We start from the raw sequence: 20,880 nt of genomic DNA on the forward strand, positions 1-20,880 counted from the left end.
CATATGCGTGCCCTTCCTTTGTTCAAGGTGGCCTTTATAGGGTTTCTCCAGCCTGCCCCCACGTGAAGTTTCTTCCCAGGTAAAAGTCCGTTGCTAAGGAGGTTACCAGGGAGGTTGGGAGCTGTGATGGTCTTCTTTGGGCTGAATCACCAAAGTTAATCAGATTAAAGGGGAGATCCAAAAAGAGGAATTTCATGGGAAGAAGGCCTATATCCTCAGAGTCTGCAGATGGTCTTGGATGGTCTTATCAGGCCTTTGTTTTCTGTATCCACAAGGTGGGTCATTCCTAGAATTCTTCCATGAAACTTTGATTCATTGCAAAGGGCCTTTCCCTATCTACCTGCCTACATCATGACTATAAGACACTAGGTTTATCAGAATGACCCTGGCATATCAAAATGAGAGCCTTTGAAGTCCCATGTCTATGGCTTATGGGCAAAAGCATTTCATCATGTCCTTTGGTTGAATTTATTAAAAGCTACCTAAAATTTCTATCTGCAGTCTGTCATCCTTTTATTCCAAAGTCAATACAATAAAAATGAAATAAATATACATCTATATTTAAAATTGTGTAATGCTATTGATCTTTAAGTACATTTTTAGAAAATGGAATCAAGTAAGTCATTCATATGGACTACTTAGTTATTCTTTGCAGTTTATACATTTTATATTATTCTGGAAAAAAAAGTTACTTAACAAATATAAGATACCTCTGAACTTTATGAAGAGCTTTGAATAAATCAACTATAATATCTCTTTGGGAAGTTTTCCTAGAAAGAGAAATTATGGTCCATAACCCTAAATTAGATTTATCAACTTGCACTAATGTCACTGAGCTAAATATAATATCAATATATTTATGCTTCTAAATAATTGCCATATTATATAGCCATTCTACCAGGAGCAAGCTTTGTTTATTTTTCTTTCTTAGATCTTAACATAGATTTCTGTATCACTCAATGAAGAAAAAAATGCCATATGAATGAATTTACAATATGGTACTGAAGAATTTGTCAAAGAAAGTAATAGGTGACTTTGGTAGTTCATGTGAACAATACTGGAATAGTCTTCATAATTCCCCTCAGGAATTAGAGATTTAATTAAAATGAGAAATGAAAACTCCATAAACACAAAGCTAGGTTTAGTTTTTCACCTGATGTATCTTAACAGGAAGTCTAACCTAAGATTCCTTGAAAGTGTGTTTTCTTTTAACATTGCAAAATTTCTGAACTTTCTATTACATAGAATATTCTATCAAGTCCCAGCTGTTCTTGTTTCAGAATTTTTAAAATCAATACACTGTTAGAAAGCTTATCAGAATATGCACTTTGTCACAGTACAGAGGCCATAAAAATGTGTAGAAGACTGCAGTATTTACAAGTAAATTGGAACGACATGATTTTCTTATGATCATCAAAAGCACAACTGAAAATTGTCTTTTTTTAAATCCTTGACACTTATTTCTAGTTCTCTTTAAAAGGATTTTAAATGATTAGAGCAATAGCACAGCAGTAGGGCCTCTGCCTTGTGTGCAGCCAGCCTGGCCGAGCCAGGTTCAATTCCTCTGCCCCTCTCAGAGAGCCTGGCAAGCTACCGAGAATATTCAGTATGCCAAACACAGTAACAAGAAGTCTCACAATGGAGATGTTACTGGGCCCGCTCGAGCAAATCGATGAACAATGAGAGGACAGAGCAATAGTACAATGTTTAGGGTGTTTTCCTTGCATGCACTAACCTGGCATCCCATATAGCCACTCAAGCCCTGCCTGGAATAATTCCTGAATGCAGCAGCAATCCCTGAGCACTGCCGGCTGTGGCCCCCAAAACAAAAACATAAAAAAAAAGATTTTGAGAAGAAAAATGGACTACCTTCTACCTTCTTGACAGTAAATTTATAGATGCATTTTGTTTATCAGGTATAATTTGGGTATGTCTTAATTTTTCAATATCCATCTAAACCTGTCAGTCCAATGTTCAAATGTGAGTTAACCTCTCACACACATGTTGGTTATAATATATAGGAAGGGTTGTTCCTAGTTTGCAATGTAGAGTAAAGGTGATGAATTTTCTGCTCTCGTTTCTTCCCATCTATGTAAATACTTGCTTCAATAATACTATCACTGTGTGCTTTGAACACTAGAGGCAGTTTTTCTGAGGCAAAAACATACTTCAAATAGAATGACTTTTACAGAAAATTATTCATACTGGTTTAACAATTTAACTATATCTTATTGTCTGAGTAAAAATAATGAACTAACTATAAGAAACTAGCAATGCATCACTTTTCCTCTTTATGAAGTTTATTTTGGGCTGGAGCGATAGCACAGTGTTAGGGCATTTGCCTTGCACGTGGCCAGCCAGGCCGACCCGAGTTTGATTCCTCTGTCCCTCTCAAAGAGCCCGGCAAGCTACCTAGAGAATCTTGCAGCATGGCAAAGCCTGGTAAGCTACTGGTGTCGTATTCGATATGCCAAACACAGTAACAAGTCTCACAATGGAGACATTACTGGGCCCGTTCAAGCAAATTGATGAACAATGGGAGAACAGTGCTACAGTGCTTTGAAGTTTATTTTAGTTTTGTTTAACATTGAGTACTATATATATTAGATATTGTGTATATATACATTATGTTATACATTTTTACACTCTCTAAATATGTGCATATATAACATATTAATAGAAATATGACATAGACTAGATGAGCTTTGACATAGATGTACTAGTCAAGAATGAAAAAAACTGTCTTTGGTTTGAAAAAATATTTATGTTCATATGATCATTCATCAAGAGAAGTGTCCATTTTTTTCTAATTAATTGCTTTTAGAGACTTTTAGAATGAATAATTCAAACCTGATATATTTCATAATGAGAGATGCAGAGTTTTAATAGGTACATAAATATGTTAGTCTAAAAATAGTAATCTTGTTCAAATATTCTTATTTAAAAACATTGGCTTCCTTTCTATGAATGCCTATTCCAAAATGGTTTTATTACCCAGGAACTATTACTGGAGTAATTGCTCAATCTTACTTCAGATATAATTATCACGTGGATTGATGCAAGTTATAAAATGCAGAATTTTAATGACATTGGCTAAAGTGAATACCATATCCTCAACCATTAGAGCTCCAATAGCAGCTGCAGTTGTTTCAAGAGAAAGAGTGGGTATTTCTTAGCCCAAATGGACAAGTAGACACAAAATATTCACAGCTTATTCCAGAAGTAGGTATTGAGATTGCTCAATTCAAAAAGGCAAAAGTTACAATAAAAACCACCTCTTGGGTTGGGTTTATAGAGACAGGCTTGTGATATGATTCTGTGCTTCCAAATAATATATGAAGTATTATTCATATTTTTTCTCTAGCGTTAACAGAAGCAAGTCAGTTTCCACATGTTAACTGCATTATTTCAAGAAGGAGGAATGCTCACTCATGAAAGTAATATGATTGTATTTTTTCAACCACTCCAAGCAAAGCAATGGCTTACTTGGATTGGCATCCATGCGACCAAATATTGTTTTTACTTAAGTAAATTAGCAATTATGTATCAGAAAAGAAATAGTGGTACCAACTCCCAACTGATGACTAGGTTAGATTTTCCCAGGTCCAGCCTTACATGGGCCAACAGAAAGGAACAAAATTATATCTATCCTTAGGTTTTTGTCCCCACCCCTCAAGTAGTTAATGAAGGTAATACTTTCAGTAATTAGACCACACACACCCATCAGGGCGTGAGTCCCAAGATACAGGTATTGCTGCAAGAATAACCTTGAGTTTGATGGAGGAACGTTTCCATAACAACAATTATCCAATTTAGTAGGAGCTTGGTTTTTTGACCTTATGTATTTTTACAGATGACACAACGGTTTCAATTATTTGGGGAGATAAAGCAGAGAAGAGTGGAATGGCACTGTCCAGGGGACACCGACATCACAGGGATGGGGAAAAAGAGTCAGAGAAAATCCACTCCACTGTGGGCCTCTGTATCCTAAGGGCTATGTATAGAAACGCCTGCGGGAGATGACAGTCCTTCAGAAACTCCTTCCCAGGAAGCTTTTGCACTTGCCTTGACTTGTCCTTCAGAAAACTGTTCCCACAGACAGGATAACCCAGGAGGGTCAAGGGCAGGTGACAGACTTTCCAGCAGGAGAAGTGTAAAGGACAGTGGTCACATTGGGTTGATCTGATTTCATGCTTTTAAGCAATATTCTGCTGATAGAATTGTAGCTTGTAGCTTGATTGCTTTCTCTCTCTCTCTCTCTCTCTCTCTCTCTCTCTCTCTCTCTCTCTCTCTCACATTTTGGGTCACACCCGATGCACAGGGATTACTCCTGGCTCTGCATTCAGGAGTTACTCCTGACAGTGCTCAAGAGACCATATGGGATGCTGGGAATCGAACCTGGGTCAGCCGCATGCAAGGCAAACTCCCTACCCACTGTGCTATCACTCCAGCTCCATTTCTCTCATCTTTGCTGTTTATTCATGTCCATGGGGTAATTGCAACTTTATAGCACATAATGCAGAAGTATCACTTAATGCCCTTCCAAGATTTTCTAAAACATTTATCTCTTTTTCATATTGGTTTCAAATGGTTTAATAGATGCTTTGTAAAGGAATGTGATCTCAGAATGATTCTTGAGAAAAACTCTTCTCAATAAGATGGAGCATTTCTTCTATATAATTGTGTTAAGGCACGCCCAACGTGGGGCTCGAACCCATGACCCTGAGATTAAGAGTCTCATGCTCTACCGACTGAGCTAGCCGGAGAGCCGGCTCTCTCTCGGAGAGCCCGGCAAGCTACCGAGAGTATTCGATATGCCAAACACAGTAACAACAGTCTCCAATGGAGACGTTACTGGGCCCGCTTGAGCAAATTGTGTTAAAAAAAAGTCAGAGTATAAAACTTGATAACTTGATCACTTGACTTCCCGTTAATTATCGATTTGCTCTAGCGGGCACCAGTAATGTCTCCATTTGTCCCTGTCACGTGCTAGTGTAGCCCAATGGCGTCTGTTCATTCTAGGAACACGAAGAGCCTAAAATCGATTGTTCATACTCTTGATGAAGAAGTCTGACCATAAGGTAGGTGGGCAGCCACGTGGTCTTTTGACGTCCCATGAATTCCAGACGGTAATGACTCTAGTCCAGCAGTCGTCTCTAAATCTCATTACATGTCCAGTCCATCTGATTTTTGACACCTTGGCAAACAAGATAGCGTCCCTGATTCTTTATCGTTGACGGAGGTCAGAACTCCAAATTTTTTCTCTCATTTTGTGAAACGTGATACTCCAAGCATAGCTCTTTCAATTCCTCTTTGGGAGACCCGAATAGCGAATAGCGTTCTCATCCTGTTTGCGTAGGGCCCAGGTCTCTGAGGCGTATGTTAATGCAGGAAGAACAGTGGAATCAAAGAGATGTGCCCAGAGGCAGAGGTTCTTCGTCCTCTTAGCTATTTCTTTGAAGCTCTTGAAGGTGTTCCAAGCCACTCTCTTCCTCCTGCGCAACTCAGTTGCCAGGTCATTCATCATGTTGACTTCTCGACCTAGTTACACATAACTGTTGCATTCGGAGATGGTCGTTCCGTTGAGAGCAAATGAAGCATCAGGAACAAGACTGTTTCTCATAAACATTGTCTTCGTAAGATTCAGCTGTAGTCTGACCTTTCCACACTCAAGGTCGAAGTCGGCCAGCATTTGTGCCACTTGGCTAATGTTTGGTGTTGTTAGAACAATGTCATCAGTCAAGCAGAGGTGGTATAGTTGCCGACCATCTATCTTCACTCCCATTACTTCCCATTCCAGTCGTCGCATGATGTTCTCGAGGGTGGCACTGAAGAGTTTCGGTGAAATGGTATCACCCTGCTGAACCCCTCCCTTGACATTGATGATTACTTCTTTGTAAAATGGTATAACACATATGATATATATGTGCTATCTATGAAAGTTAATATAATATTAACCCTATAAAGTAAATAATGTAAATTTAATATTATAAGGCCAAAAGAGTAATTTGGCATTTTATATAGAAGACTTGGGAAGTACTGGGTGTTTGGGTCACACCTAGCATTGTTGTGGACTAATCCTAGCTTTTTTACTCAGGGGACCATAGCACAGCGGGTAGGGCATTTGCCTTGCACATGGTCAACCCGGGTTCAATTCCTCCATCCCTCTCAGAGAGCCCCACGAGCTACCAAGAGTATCCCACCCTCACAGCAGAGCCTGGCAATCTCCCCATAGCATATTTGATATGCCAAAAACAGTAATAACAAGTCTCACAATGGAGATGTTACTGGTGCCCACTCAAGCAAATAGATGAACAATGGGAGGACAGTGCTACAGTGCTATACAGTGCTAGGGATCAAATCAGACTTGGCTACATGCAAAGAAGAAGCCATAATCCCTGTAAGACTTCTCTAGCCCATGGAGATGTTTAATGATTACTATTTATAGAACCAACATAGCCGACCCGAGTTCGATTCCTACGCCCCTTTCGGAGAGCCCGGCAAGCTACCGAGAGTATTCGATATGCCAGACACAGTAACAACAAAGTCTCCAATGGAGATGTTACTGGGCCCGCTCGAGCAAATCAACGATCAACGGGAGGGCCTTTACCTTTACCTTACCTTTTATTTATAGAACAAATAATAAAATGGCTTATGAATTAGCTTGTGTTATTAGCATTCAATTTTTAATTATTTCTTAATGTACTAAGCCATGTGGTTGGTTAGCTTGGCACCAACTCATTTTTTTTTTCACATTCTTTCCCCTCAAGCCAGACTTAAGAAAGGTATCATTTAAATTGTCCCCAAGCTTTGAAGTGCTGCCTTGAGTGTAGTCTAGGCACTTGGGGAGGGGGTGAGGATTGTTATTTTTTAAAACACATCACATTTCTGAACTGAACGAGTGGCAAAACAAATAGGTGATCGATTAACTTGTGATTTTTTTACATATTCTCTACATTATTACTTTTGAGGCTTTTTCCTCTTGTAAGAGCAGTGATAAAGTCAATTTAAGAGTTGTTTGAGTTGACATTGAGAGCAAAAGTTTCAACACTAAATACTCCTCTTCCCAGGTACACCCAATGAATCTCACAGATTCTAGGGCACAGTCAAGGAACCCCCAAACTCTGAAATGCACATCAGAAAATATTGCATAAGCTCATTTTAATTAGAATCATACAACTCCTGCTATCTACCCCAGTGAGTGAATTTCTAACTTAGCTGTCATTTGGAGTCATCTGGAGAGCTTTTAGCCATGCCTACGGACCACACCCACAGATGTTCTTTTTAAGTTGATATGGGCTAGACCCATATTTCTAAGAATCAGTCTTAAAAAAATCTACTCATTATTGTAGCTTCTTGCCAGTGAGCTTCAAGAAAAAATACCCATACTCTAAAAACTAGTAAATTTGGACCCTTACCCCATCTGATTTTAATTTCCTGGAGGCCAAAGACTAGTTGATAGACTTTATGTTTTCCAACAGGCAAGGTTTTGAACGCACGAACGCATCAAAGAAAATGCCGAAACCAGTTCAAAAATTACAGAAGACTAATTCATTCAAAAAGTGATTAATGTTTTTTTTTGATTTTTAAAACATAGTTTTATGTATTTCTTAAATTATTGGAGAGTTTTTTCTTCCCATGTAATCAACCACTGCCTTTAAGTAGCTAGCAAGTGCTTAGAATCTCTTGGGGCCATAATCTAATTCTGACTTATGTTCTCTACAATCAAGGAATTGGGAAGAATGATGAGTATACGCAGCACAGACACAGATCAAAATTTTAGAGCAACTGAATGAGCTATGGCATTAGAAAGCTGTAGAAGAAAATTAAGTCGATAAAAAAAATTTAGGGAATCTAGAGAAAACGTCTTTTGAGGGCTCCCTCTAGCTGTGGCTCTACAAACATATTATGGAAAAACCTTCCCTACTGGACCAATCATTTTTTGAGAATCTTGCAGGTATTTTTCCCTCGAACTGTTCTGAGGGCAGAAAAGGACAAAAATCAATCAAAGTTAAGGCATCACTTGCTATCTTCTTGGATGACGAGAGTTTGTGGCATGACAGACGGTGAAGTGTAGACCTCCTTTCCCCATCCGTGTGTATCTTTAAGTCACTGCAAGTATGGACAAAGAGAGATTCTGTTACACAACTCTTAGGATCGGGCTCCAGACACATAAGTAGCTCCTTGGTGTGTTCCTTTGGCCTGACATACAATTAATTAGGCCAGTTGTTTATTTTGAGACATTTAACTAGAGACCTTCTTGAGAGAAGCCTACCCTTGTGGTTTGTCCTGATCCTTCTCTAAGTGTGGGAACCTTTGTCTAATTGGATTGACTGTAAGTGGAATGATCATGGCATGGCGTGAGTTCGCTCAGCAGCGCATACACGACGGACATTCACATGGAAATGAGGTTAATTACACAGCATAGATGTGTCTAATGATTGCACCTGCAGTGCCACAACAACCTCCCTTTAACTCAATTTCACAAACAATGACAAAGAGCAGCTGCGTTCGTTGCCACAGTTAGAGTTAAAAAATCTGTAATGATCCCCAACAGAATAGAGGTGCAGGGGGTGAACTTGAGGAGGGGAGGATTCTTCCGGTTCAGATGTCCTTCCCCAGACACCTGCTGATTGTGCTAATCCCCGGAGGCCTCGGGCGCAAGCAGACAGACAACCATAATAAGCAGTGCCAGTCCCAGTTTTGCTGCTACTCTCCCTATCCCTCTCGGATGGGGATTAGTTTCTCCTCTTCTTAGGCTCATTAATACGGTGATGCACATGTATAAAGTGTAAGGTCAGCAAAACTTCAGACTCCAGGGATGCTATAACTTGCCTACCATTATTTTTCAGGACTCTCCATGGGAAGAAAATCTAAAGGAGAGGGATGTCTCTCTCCATCGCTACCTTCCATTTTAGATTTACCCCGATCTCTTAGGAGTCTTCAATAGCCACAGAAATTTGGAGGAATTGACTCATATTATGATGAAGCCTCACAAGTTCCAAGACCTGTCAACTATATGCTAAAGACCTTCGGGGAAAAAAAAAAGATGATGGGATTCCAGTTAGAGTTCAAAGTTCTGAGAACAGAAGACCCAGTGGCAGACGTCATGCTCTAAAGGCCAGTAGGTTTAAGAAGACCTGATATTTTCATTCAAATTCTGAGACACAAACTTCCCCCTGCTGCAGACCTAAAGTCCTAGCTTAAAGACAGCTGAGTCTGGTAGGAGGAGTTCCCTCCTTCAAGAAGGGCCAGAGTGATAGTACAGTGGGTAGGTAGGGGTTTGCCTTGCATGTGGCTGACCCAGGTTCAGTTCCTGACATTCAATTTGGTCCCCTAAACACCTCGAGGAGTATTTCCTGAGTGCACAGTCAGGAGTAACCTTTGAGTATTGCTGAGTGTAACTGCCACCCCATCCACCCCAAAAAAGATCAGTCTTTCATATTCTACCCAGATCTTTAACTGATTAGACAAAGGCCACCATATCAGGAAAAAAACAGGTACTTTCAGTGCATGTTTTACCATGTAAATATTGAATTCATTAAACCCAGGTCCTTTCTTAAGCATCCCGGATAATGTTTTATCAAACATCTGCATTCTATGAGACTCAGACAAATTGATAGTAGAGTGCATCATGGCATAAACAATTGACAAATTCCAAAGATAGAGAGCTAGATACCAATATCATGTGTAACCTGCCAAGGTTAGGGCTGATCCTAGAATCTACCTTTTCTACCCATCCTATGGTTATAAGTCTCTGCTTCCTTGCTTTCCCCCATTTACTCATCTCTTTCTTCATGGTGTGCTCTTTCCTTTCCTCGGGTCTACTGTTGTTGACCCCAGAGGCACATTTTATTTATTTTTTCCATATTATTTTTTTTCATTTCATTGTATCACCATGAGATAGAGTCACAAAGCTTTCATGTTTGAGATACAGCCATACAATGATTGAACACCGATCCCTCCACCAGTGCGTATTTTCCAGCACCGATGTCACCAGTATTCCCTCCCCCCCCCGCCCACATCCCAGATCCCAGTCCTCACTCTGCCTCTACAGCAGACAATTTCCCCAATACTCTCTCTCTAATTTTGGACATTATGTTTTGCTCAAATTTTCCCACCACCATTCAAATCTACCTGCCAGGGGCAGACGCTAGATTTTCCATTGCTCATTTTGAATATCATGAGAACTTGCTTGGCCGTGATTGTAAGTGTAAATTTCTAGGTTGTAAATGATTGGGTTCCAGAGACATCTCTGTATGGCAGTAATCCATTTTGGGATTCAATTGGGAGACACTGGGGGCCAGGGCTGTTGGTGTGCTAAGATGGCTCCGGGAGACAAATTGTGGGTGTGACAGACAGTCTTCTGGACGGACAGGGACCCAGGGAGGGACAGCCCAGGTACTCTGCTGCCATGTGGCCTAGAGATTTAGTCCTAGTACCAGCATACCTAGGGTCTTGCTTGTGGAAGCTCGTGGTCACTGATATTCCATCTGGAGTAGGCAGGGCAGAGGTACGTTTTAGGTATGTCAGGAAGATGCAGTACCACAAGGAGCACTGATCCCCAGACCTAAACATCATAAAAGCTTTGCATAGCTGAGTGCAACAGTGGATTCAGTGCTCAGATTCAGCCACACAGAAAAACTCTGTATTTATGTCAGTAATGTCGGTTAAAAAAAAAAATCAGGAGTCTTCGTTTGTCCACATGCACAGTCCTCTCAGATTTTAAGAAGCATTTGAATATCCACATAAAAATACCAGACTCATTACTTTAGAGTTGAAACTATAGTTTGAGGATTCAAATGGGATTCCCTGGCTGTGAGTGTGAAAGATAATTCACTGTGGCCAAAGTTAAATCTACCCTCAAATATTTAAACATGTAAGGAATGTGCTTCAGGCTCTAAGAGCAATTCTGAAAAAGAAGGCATCCCAAATGCTTATGAATAATTGCATAAACTTGCAAGGGGACTGGGTTGAAGGTGAGGCCATGTGTGGGCATGGGTAGCTGGTGGCACGTGTTTACAAAAATAAGAGATTTACTCACCTATCTCGTGTCTCAGGCTATCTTGTCCCCAGAAGACAGGCAAGAAGAGATAAACTCTCTAGAAGCCCTCATTAGCAGTTAGGTATGAGGCAGACAGGGAAAGTCTCTCTTACTAATCTGTACTCTCCTTTCACCATTGATCTGATGGGTAGAAAGAAAGATTGGTTGCAACTAAACTTTTCCTAGTCAAGAGGATCTAAATCCCATTGGCCATCTCCATAGGTTTCCATGGATCAAGCTCACCTAAAGATAATTTTAGGCTATTACCCCCTGTTGGGGTACGGGATAATTTGGGGGATATTACCTCTGGGTGGGATACAGGATAATTTGGGCATATTATCCTCTGTCCCTCTTGGAGAGCCTGACAAGGTACTGAGAGTATCCTGCCTGCACGGCAGACTCTGGCAAGTTACCTGTGGCATATTCGATATGCCAAGAATGGTAACAATAATGGGTCTCATTCCCCTGACCCTGAAAGAGCCTCCAATACGGCAGTATTGGGAAAGATGAGTAAGAAGAGGCTGCTAACATCTCAGGGCTGGGATGAATGGAGACGTTACTGGTGCCCGCTCAAGCAAATCAATGATCAATGGGATGACAGTGATATTGTAATTCAGTGATACCTTTGTTTGGGGTATGGGAGAGGTGGGTCCATGAAGGGATGGAAAGTGATTATGCCTTACTGTCCCTCTTCATTCTGGAGTTATGTATCAGACAGTGACATTATTTTTCAAGAATGAAGGAGACTGACTTGCCTATAGGATTGGGCTTCCATAATGGAGATTTTTTCATTCCTTTCCTTATCAAGCAACACATAAGCTGGTTTGATAATGTTCTGAAAAGAACACATTTTTTCCCCCCCAGTTGGATCCATAGAGGGAAAGAGGAATTAGGCTCATTTTGTTTGTTTTGATTTTAATGTTCATGCCTGATGGGGCATGTTCTTCATAACTTACCTTCTCAGAAGTTAATGACAAAGTAGTATTCGGCCCAAGAGAATCTAACCTCAAACTGCATTGCCATCACTAATAAGAGCTTGCAATGAAGCAAGAAGTTCTACTTTGGAAGGGAGGTTCAGGGTGGGAATGCACAGGATTGATTTAGTTACAAAAAAACAGATACTAGGAATTTGACATTTTACTCACATGGCAGAGTGCGGGGGGGGGGGGGGTTGCAGCAAATGGTGTGTCCCTAAAGTCAATTCCCCAGGGCTGCCAAGACACATATGACAAATAGATGTCCCGTGTAATCACTGGCACCTCAAGATTCATGTTCGCCGAATGCATAAAACCCATTTATAGTCAGAACCACTGGAAAACCTCAGCCTAACTGGAATGTTTGGGATAAAAAAGAATCGCAGGAACAGAATATAGTTTTAGCACTTAAGGGAAACACACATGTACTTTTAAAGGACGCCATTTGGTTTAATTTGGATTCTTAAAAACAGTTCAGCCAAACAAGAATTCTGTTTACACTTGGGGAGGCTCATTTGACTTGTTCTGTTTTGCAAAGTGCAATGTTTCTGTAATATGTTTTGGTGGCATCATTTCAAATCAAAACAAGGAAAGTGGTTCTCCAAAATAAAACCAGAGGCCAGCTAAATAAGGATTTGCTAAGTCAATTGGTTGTTTGCTTATTTACACCACACTTCTTTTTTCTCTCTCCTTTGGGGATTTATATTAAAACACGCACACATACACATGCACATACTCTCATATACACACACACACTTTGGTGAAGACTTTGACTAATGGGGTCATTGTGTCTTCTGGTTCTTTAAATTTGAGGATCAAAACAATTTTATAAATATTTATATATTTAGATATAATGTAGCATATTGTGTATTCTATTTTATTGTATATAATATATAATGCGTACCAGTATTTTTATTTTATGTGTACCCAAAGATTCAATTCAATATCTACACACACACACACACACACACACACACACACCTTTATATGCACATTAATTTAAAGGAAAGAGTGAAGCTAGTATCAAGGTGAACAGTTTAGGATGTAAAACAAAAGACACTTTCACCAAACTTTGCCTGCTCCAACATGCTATCATTTTTCCCCTTTTCTTGAAAGGGGGAAATAACCCTTCTGAAGCTGATTTGCAATTGTTCAGCTAATCTGTGGCCTGGAGCAGGGAGGGGGTGAAGCCACCAAAACCTTATAGAAATGAAGGAAATTACACAGACATGCCCACCCCCAGATTTAACGTTTCGCTTCCATGTGGTTTTGGAACCTAGGAGAGGTTTGGGTTGTACTTGGAAAGAGAAAGCCTTCAGGAACAACATCTGGAAGAAACGTCGCTGTAAATAGTGGGGTCCTTACAGTAGTGGGGATGCTGCTAATTCAGGCTGGCAGCAGGAGAGTTTTATATTAAAAACATTTTTATTCCCTCTACCAGACACTGCAACGCAAAGACAAACTTGCATGGGGGTGTGCAAGTGTGTGTGTGTGTGTGTGTGTGTGTGTGTGTGTGTGTGTGTGTGTATGCGTGCGTCAGCTGAGGATCTCTGCAGTCTCAAACTTACCAACTAGGTCCTACTTCATTCAACCACTCACCTGACAATTATTGATGAGCACCTACTATGTGACAACTTTCTTGGGAACAGGGAAAATCGAAGGTGATGAGGCACTTCTGTCCTTGGAGGTCTTATTCTCAAAGGGTTCACAGAGAGTGAAAATGCATGGACACAGAAGCCAAGTAATTCACATGGAGATTTTTTTTCTTTTGGGGTCATACCCAGTGGGCTAGAGCAATAGCACAGCGGGTAGGGTGTTTTCCTTGCACATGGCCAACCCAGGTTCAATTCCTCTGTCCCTCTTGGAAAGCCTGGCAAGCTACCGAGAGTACCCAGCCTGCACAGCAGAGCCTGGCGACCTACCCGGGACATATTCAATATGCCAAAAACAGTTAACAACAAGTGTCATTTTGTGTACCTGGAGCAATCAGATGCCATTGGGTTACACTAGCACGAGACATGGACGAATGGAGACGTTACCGGTGCCCGCTTGAGCAAATCCATGAACAACCCGACAACAGTGCTACAGTGCTACAGTGCTACCCAGCGATACTCATGGGTTATTCCTGGGTCTGCACCCAGGAATTACTTCTGGCGGTGCTTGGGGGACCATATGGGATGCCAGGGATTGAACCCGGATGGGTGCATGCAAGGCAAATGCCCTACCAGCTGTACTAAAGCTCCGGTCCCTACAGAGAAATTTTTATATTATACAGAGAGAAAAATGAAACAGGTTATTATCTAATAGAAAGGAACTGAGGACTATAAATGACATCTTTAATCTAAGTGGTCAGAGGAGGTCTTGGTGGGGAAAGAAGCTCTGAGCCACAAAGCTGGGTACAAAACGAAGCCTGCCACATTCCTGTCTGCAGCAAGTAGGCTTGATATATTTGTTATCCTTGAGTGACTTTCAGATCCCTTTCCTGCTCTCTCTCTCTCTCTCTCTCTTTCTCTCTCTCTCTCTCTCTCTCTCTCTCTCTCTCCTGTCACTCAAGTCCTCCAAGATCCTCTCTACATCCTTAGTCACACTGGTTCTTTTATTTTTAAGCTGCAATGTTATGTTTTCCTTTACAGTTCTAATTCAATGATTAAGTTCATCTCCCTCACTTGTTATGTCAAGATTCTTCAGGAACCTTGGTAAAGATCACCTTTCCCTTAAAGTCTGTTTAAAAACAACCCATACAATTCCTCTTCTTTGAGTGCTTGCCTCAATATGAAGACATATTTTCATGACACATTATAGTGTCTCTTCTCTCTTGCTTCCTACCTCTTATAGCTCACCTCCCCTTCTTCAGTGTAAGTGCTTAGTTTGACTTTATTCTCTCTTAGTGTTGATCATTAGTAACTCTCTCAGATACTTCCTAATAGCTTTATCAAGTCCTCAACAATACATCTATAGGATAAACAAGACTCGTGTGTGTGTGTGTGTGTGTGTGTGTGTGTGTGTGTGTGTGTGTGTGTGGTAAATAGAGCTAAGGAAATGAATCAGTGTAACAATAGAATGAAAAGCAAGATAGAAACATAAGAACACTAAAACCATAATTTTCCAAAGAAAATTTTTCGGCTTCCTTTTTGCTATTTTGGTTATCTTCACTCAGCATTTGGGTCAGTTCAGTGGAATTCATGTCAATATAGCCAAGTTCTTTCTTTGGTGCTGATAAGAACAAGCAAACTTACTTATGAGAGAAAATTATTTCCAGTCACAGCTATAATCAGTTGCTTACCAGAAGGTTGATCTCTACCAATGAAAAAGCTCAAAGCACAAATCCTGGAACACACCACAAATCAGAAGATGTGTCTTTATTGGGCAGGGCAACACAGCCTCTGGTTGGTCAAACTCTTACAGGCAACCTTGCTTTAAAGTATCCTTTCATTGCTATATACTTCTCAGCATGATTTAGACTTAGATTATACAAATAGGAACTCTTAGGAAATAATTTTTTAAAAAATAATGAATTTGAGTATTTGAAAGATTGTTTGTGATATTCCTTATTGGTAGGCTAGAACTAATATTGACAACTCTTAACACTAAGCATGGAATATTACAATATTACACTTTTCTAATTTATGAGATACTTTTGAATGAGGAGAAATATCACCACCATTGTCATGCTGTATTTTAAGGATTTAGACAAACTGCTTCTGGGAGAAAAATAATCTTTTAATTACTAACATATACAAAAACAAATATATATATATAAACAAAAAACCTACACAATTTTAATGAAGAAGCTTCATATCTATTGCATCATTTATGGCTCAGAACTACCTAAAACAGTGCAGGTAGATAGTGTTTATAACAGACTTTTGGGAAGAAGTGCAACTGAAATTGTTTCTCAACATAATTCAAAGGACTGGGTGCCACAAGGCACTGTGAGAAAGAAGAAAAGAGAAAGAAAAAAAAGGGAAGGAAGGAAGGACAGAAGGGAGGGAGGGAGAAAGAAAGAAGAAAAAAAGAAAAAGAAAGAGGAAAAAAGAAAAAAGGAAGGAAGGAAGGAAGGAAGGCAGGCAAAAAAGAAGGAAAGAAAGGTAAGAAAGCAGGAAAGAAGGAAAGAAAGGAAAGAAAGCAGGAAAGAAGGAAAGAAAGAAGAAGAAAGAGGGAGAAAAAATAAGAAAGGAAGAAAGAAAGAAAAAGAAAGAGAAAGAAAGAAAGCAGGAAAGAAAGAAAGAAAAGAAAGAAAGAAAGAAAGAAAGAAAGAAAGAAAGAAAGAAAGAAAGAAAGAAAAAGAAAGAAAGAAAAAAGAAAGAAAGAAAGAAAGAAAGAAAGAGGGAAAGAAAGAAAGAAAGCCAGAAAGCAAGCAAGCCGGAAAGCAAGCAAGCAGGAAAGAAAGAAAGAAAGAAAGAAAGAAAGAAAGAAAGAAAGAAAGAAAGAAAGGAAGGAAGGAAGGAAGGAAGGAAAGAAAGAAAGAAAGAAAGAAAGAAAGAAAGAAAGGAAGGAAGGAAGGAGGAAAGAAAGAAAGAAAGAAAGAAAGAAAGAAAGAAAGAAAGAAAGAAAGAGAGAAAGAAAGAAAGCAGGAAAGAAAGAAAGAGAGAAAGAAAGAAAGCAGGAAAGAAAGAAAGAAAGAAAGAAAGAAAGAAAGAAAGAAAGAAAGCAGGAAAGAAAGAAAGCAGGAAAGAAAGAAAGAAAAAGAGAGAGAAAGAAAGAAAGCAGGAAAGAAAGAAAGAAAGAAAGAAAGAAAGAAAGAAAGAAAGAAAGAAAGAAGGGAGGGAGGGAGGGAGGGAGGGAGGGAGGGAGGGAGGGAGGGAGGGAGGGAGGGAGGGAGGGAAGGAAGAAGAAAAGAAAGAACCATATCGATGTCTAGTAAAGTCAGTAGTGGGACAGGGATCTGCAGGACCTGTCTGTTCCAGCAATAACAAGAGTTGACATTTGTTACATGTTAATTACACGGTATTGTCTTTTGGAGCTTAAATCAATCAGAAATTTCCTGTACAGCTAATAAAACTGGAACCCATCTGTGGTTTGCCAAGTCACGTTAGACACTGTCTAAGGGCAGAGTTAGAATGCTCAGGCTTTAATTTGTTCTGGGCAGAAAAAAGGAGAAACCACTTTTTAAACTGAATTAGACTGTTAGTGCTGTCCTGTAGTCTTGTGCTAAATGTAGTAAAAAAAAAAATACTATTAAAGCTGCCACTTACTGAAAGTGTACTGGGCCTTTTCTAAGCTCTTTACAATAAGACACCATGTGCTTGAAGCCAAGCCTGATGCTGTATAATTCTTTCCATGTTAAAGAAAAAGAAACCGGATTTCAGAGAGGTGAAGATTCCAAGATCACACAGCTGGCTAACATCGAACCTAGAATTTAATCTCATGTTTGTCTAATACTGACATCTCAGTTCATATCTGAGAAACTCCATGGAACACTTTAAGTAAGCCAATATTGGTAAATTCAATGAAATATTAGTAGGATACAATATTAAGGGCAAAGCTATCTGGTATCTACTACAAATGTGGATTTATTGAACTACTTTTGGTTATATATTTGTTTCTTTCTATAAGTGAGTTGTTTTGACTATTTAGATCATCAAGTGCATCCTCAAACATTTCACTGTTCTTTTTATTAAAATAATTCACAAGTAGTTCACTATGCAACAGACTATATGAACCTTATATGATGTTATCTCAAATTATCACAGTACTAAGATTGGGTTAATTTAGATAATCAGAAAATGATTCACTGGGATCATTGAACACCTCGCTGTAAATTAATTCTTATATACATTGACTTTTGTGGTTGATCATATGAAATCCAGGACAAACATGTTTACAGATTCATGGTTTCCATTTTTTAAAAAAGCATTAAAAATAATGTTTCTACAACAATGTAGTCAGAGTGTTTCGGCTTCCATGTTCTGTGATATTCCAGAGTTAATGTCACAATTGCAATTTATTTAGAATTAAGTGTCTTATAATACCAATGATTAATGGATTGTGTAATTTTTTCTGATCAGTTATTAAACATGAAGAGTCGTTAACTATACTTACAAAATCTCCTTTGACATGTCTAGTGAGCAAATAAATGTTATGAATGAGTGAAGTGAACGAAGGAGGACAAGAAGTGTTTGACATATATGGACAGAAAACATTATTACAAAGAAGTATCAAGGTAAGCATGGGGCTGTTGGGTGGACCTATCTTAGAAAATTAGGAGGTATAAAATTATTATCATTTTTCTAAAATTGAGAATATGAATATTAGCTCTTAATCTTTCTGATGACTGCAACAGATTGAGGAGAAAAATATACCCAATAACTATATGTATGAAATTTTTGTCCTTACCTGATTGAAAATTACTTCTTAATATTAATTCATATCTCCAAGACTCCTCATGCTCATGGGGCCTTAGCGATCACGGAAAATCCTCTATGAATACCAGCCCATCATTACAAAAACTAAGTCATCCATCTGGGAAAGATGAGATTATCTTAACCCAATGTCCAAAAATAATTCTAATCAAGAAGAAATACTGAAACTTTACCAACTTCCATATTATTTAGCAATTCTGGTCCCCAGTATGATTCAGCCACAACATACTGGAATTAGCCCCTCCAGGCCCATACTGACTTGGCCCCAGCCTGCTTCCTTTGTGAGAACTGGCTTCCAGCGATTCTAGAGCTGCAGAGGTCCTTTAATTGGCTGCTTGATAAATGACACACTGTATTCTTTTTTATTGGGATAATTCCCAGGCAACTGATTGGATCCATGGAAATGACAGTTACCAGAGGATTACTGACTGGGCAGGAGTCTTGCTTATTAACCAACACAGGTGGAACTGGTATTTGTCAGCCTAAATTTTCTTCTGCATTCATCTCGGTTTGCTGTTCAGCAGATCTCTGGCTCACATCAAGATGTTGAAAGTAAATTCTTAAGCCTATACCAAGTCAGAAACTTCATTTTTCTCTTAGCAATAACATTATGACCGATATGAACGCCATCGTCCAAGGGAACCAGGCTCCAAAGCTGGTGAAGAAAGATAACTGAGTTTTGAAAAACTAAGAGAGAGGATTTATGTCAGCTTGTAGAGTTCTACCGTGCAAAATCTAAGAACAAGACCACAGTACTAAGGCTGACTTCTCTGATCCAAAGAATCAACTCAATCTTAATATGTCCTTCTATGTCCTGTGCTTACTGTCACTGTCACTGTCCTCCCATTGTTCATCGATTTGCTCGAGCGGCCCAGTAACATCTCCATTGGAGACTTTTGTTGTTACTGTGTTTGGCATACCAAATACGTCACGGGTAGCTTGCCAGGCTCTGCCATGCGGGCGAGATACTCTCGGTAGTTTGCCGGGCTCTCTGAGAGGGGTGGAGGAATCGAACTCGGGTCGGCCATGTTGGCCGCTTGTAAGGCAAACGCCCTACCGCTGTGCTATCACTGCAGCCCTCCAGCCCTTACAAAGAATATTTTTCTTATTCCAATGGGATGAGAAAAAAATTTTCTTACCTGAAACTAGAAGTGTTTGTCTCTCTACTTATACAGTTTTTACTCATCTAAGTGTCTACCTTTTTTTTTTTCTCAGCATAAAACCGTTTGATGCATCTTCTTGCTATCCCTTACCACTGTGAGATTCCCTGCCCTCGAGTTTACCATAGACATTCTACCTCCAGGAAGCATCTGACATGGCCACATAAAGGAGAGCTCAAATTTGGCAAGAAGGTACAAGTGAGCTTTTTACATTTTTTTTTCCATTTGGGGGAGGAACACTTTGAACTCCATCCACAGCTCCCTTTAAACCATGCATGTGTGTGGCTTGGCCATGACATTAGCTAAACAAGCCTGATACACACCTTCTATTAATGTGCAAGCAGAGTCTGAGGTCTCCCACCTATTCCTGAGTGTGTCATCATGACACACCATGCCACCAACACCTTGTAAAGTGTTCTGAGTGTATAATTGTTTCATCATTCCATGGAGGTGAAAAAAATTATCGGGAGGAAAAAAAATGTTCAAGTATACATTAGAGCAAACATATTCTTAAGGAAAACTGGGGAATGGGCCAGAATTGACTAAAGCCCACTCAATAACATTTTTTATGCTTGAACTACTCTTCCTCTTTACACTTCATTTCTTCCATTTCCCCAAATCCCCTTGATTTTATTTCAGGAGTCAGAGTTCGTAATTGTAGCACCCAGTCTAGGTGGCTCTCTTTCATTATTACTTAATGTTCACAAGTCTTTCCTATTCTTTTGTTCATCTGATCCCTCTAATCAGATTTCAAATTGAAGCAGAGAGGTAAAGTGGTGATCTGGCACAATTGCAATATTACATGAAGAAAGACCAACATAGGAATCAGCGTGTGCTGCTCCACATCCTCTTCCTGAAACCATCCCCCCCTCCATCTTCCGTCCCTGCCTCGTGTCTCATCTCCAAATATCTTTTATGTTAGTTCATTCTAATTCTCTTGTTTCCTTGAAACCTCGTCTGACCATCCAGCACATAGAAAGATCTCACTTCCTTCTCAATTTCTTTCTTTCGCAACTTTAATTAGATGGTGCTATAAACTTTGTAATTAGTTCTCTTCTCTTTTACACTAGGCTGTTCTGCCCAAATATAACAAATTAAGTTACATATTCTTGGAAGGCGGAGGTTATAGTAACTGTAAAGAACATAAGGTAATGGGGTTAAAAAGACCTAAGATGACATCTTTTTTTTTTTAACACAGCATTTTCTAACTGGGATAGCCTGTGTATGCTTTCTTTCTTTTAAGAATTGTTTTTATATGTTGTAACATAATGAATGGATGAATTTAAAAGCAAAACCAAAACAAGACAGAAAATGAGAGAAAACAAATAATAAACATTACG

General features: G+C 39.5%; 1 non-coding gene across 1 annotated transcript; it reads right to left on the reverse strand.

Moving 5' to 3' along the window:
• Positions 1-4,693: 4,693 nt before the first annotated feature.
• TRNAK-CUU (transfer RNA lysine (anticodon CUU)) lies at positions 4,694-4,769 on the reverse strand. Its single transcript has one exon. It is a non-coding gene; the product is annotated as a tRNA-Lys (tRNA).
• Positions 4,770-20,880: the final 16,111 nt, after the last annotated feature.

The sequence above is a fragment of the Sorex fumeus genome, unplaced genomic scaffold (assembly GCF_029834395.1).
Source record: "Sorex fumeus unplaced genomic scaffold, SorFum_2.1 ptg000063l, whole genome shotgun sequence".
Classification (NCBI taxonomy): Eukaryota; Metazoa; Chordata; class Mammalia; order Eulipotyphla; family Soricidae; genus Sorex; species Sorex fumeus.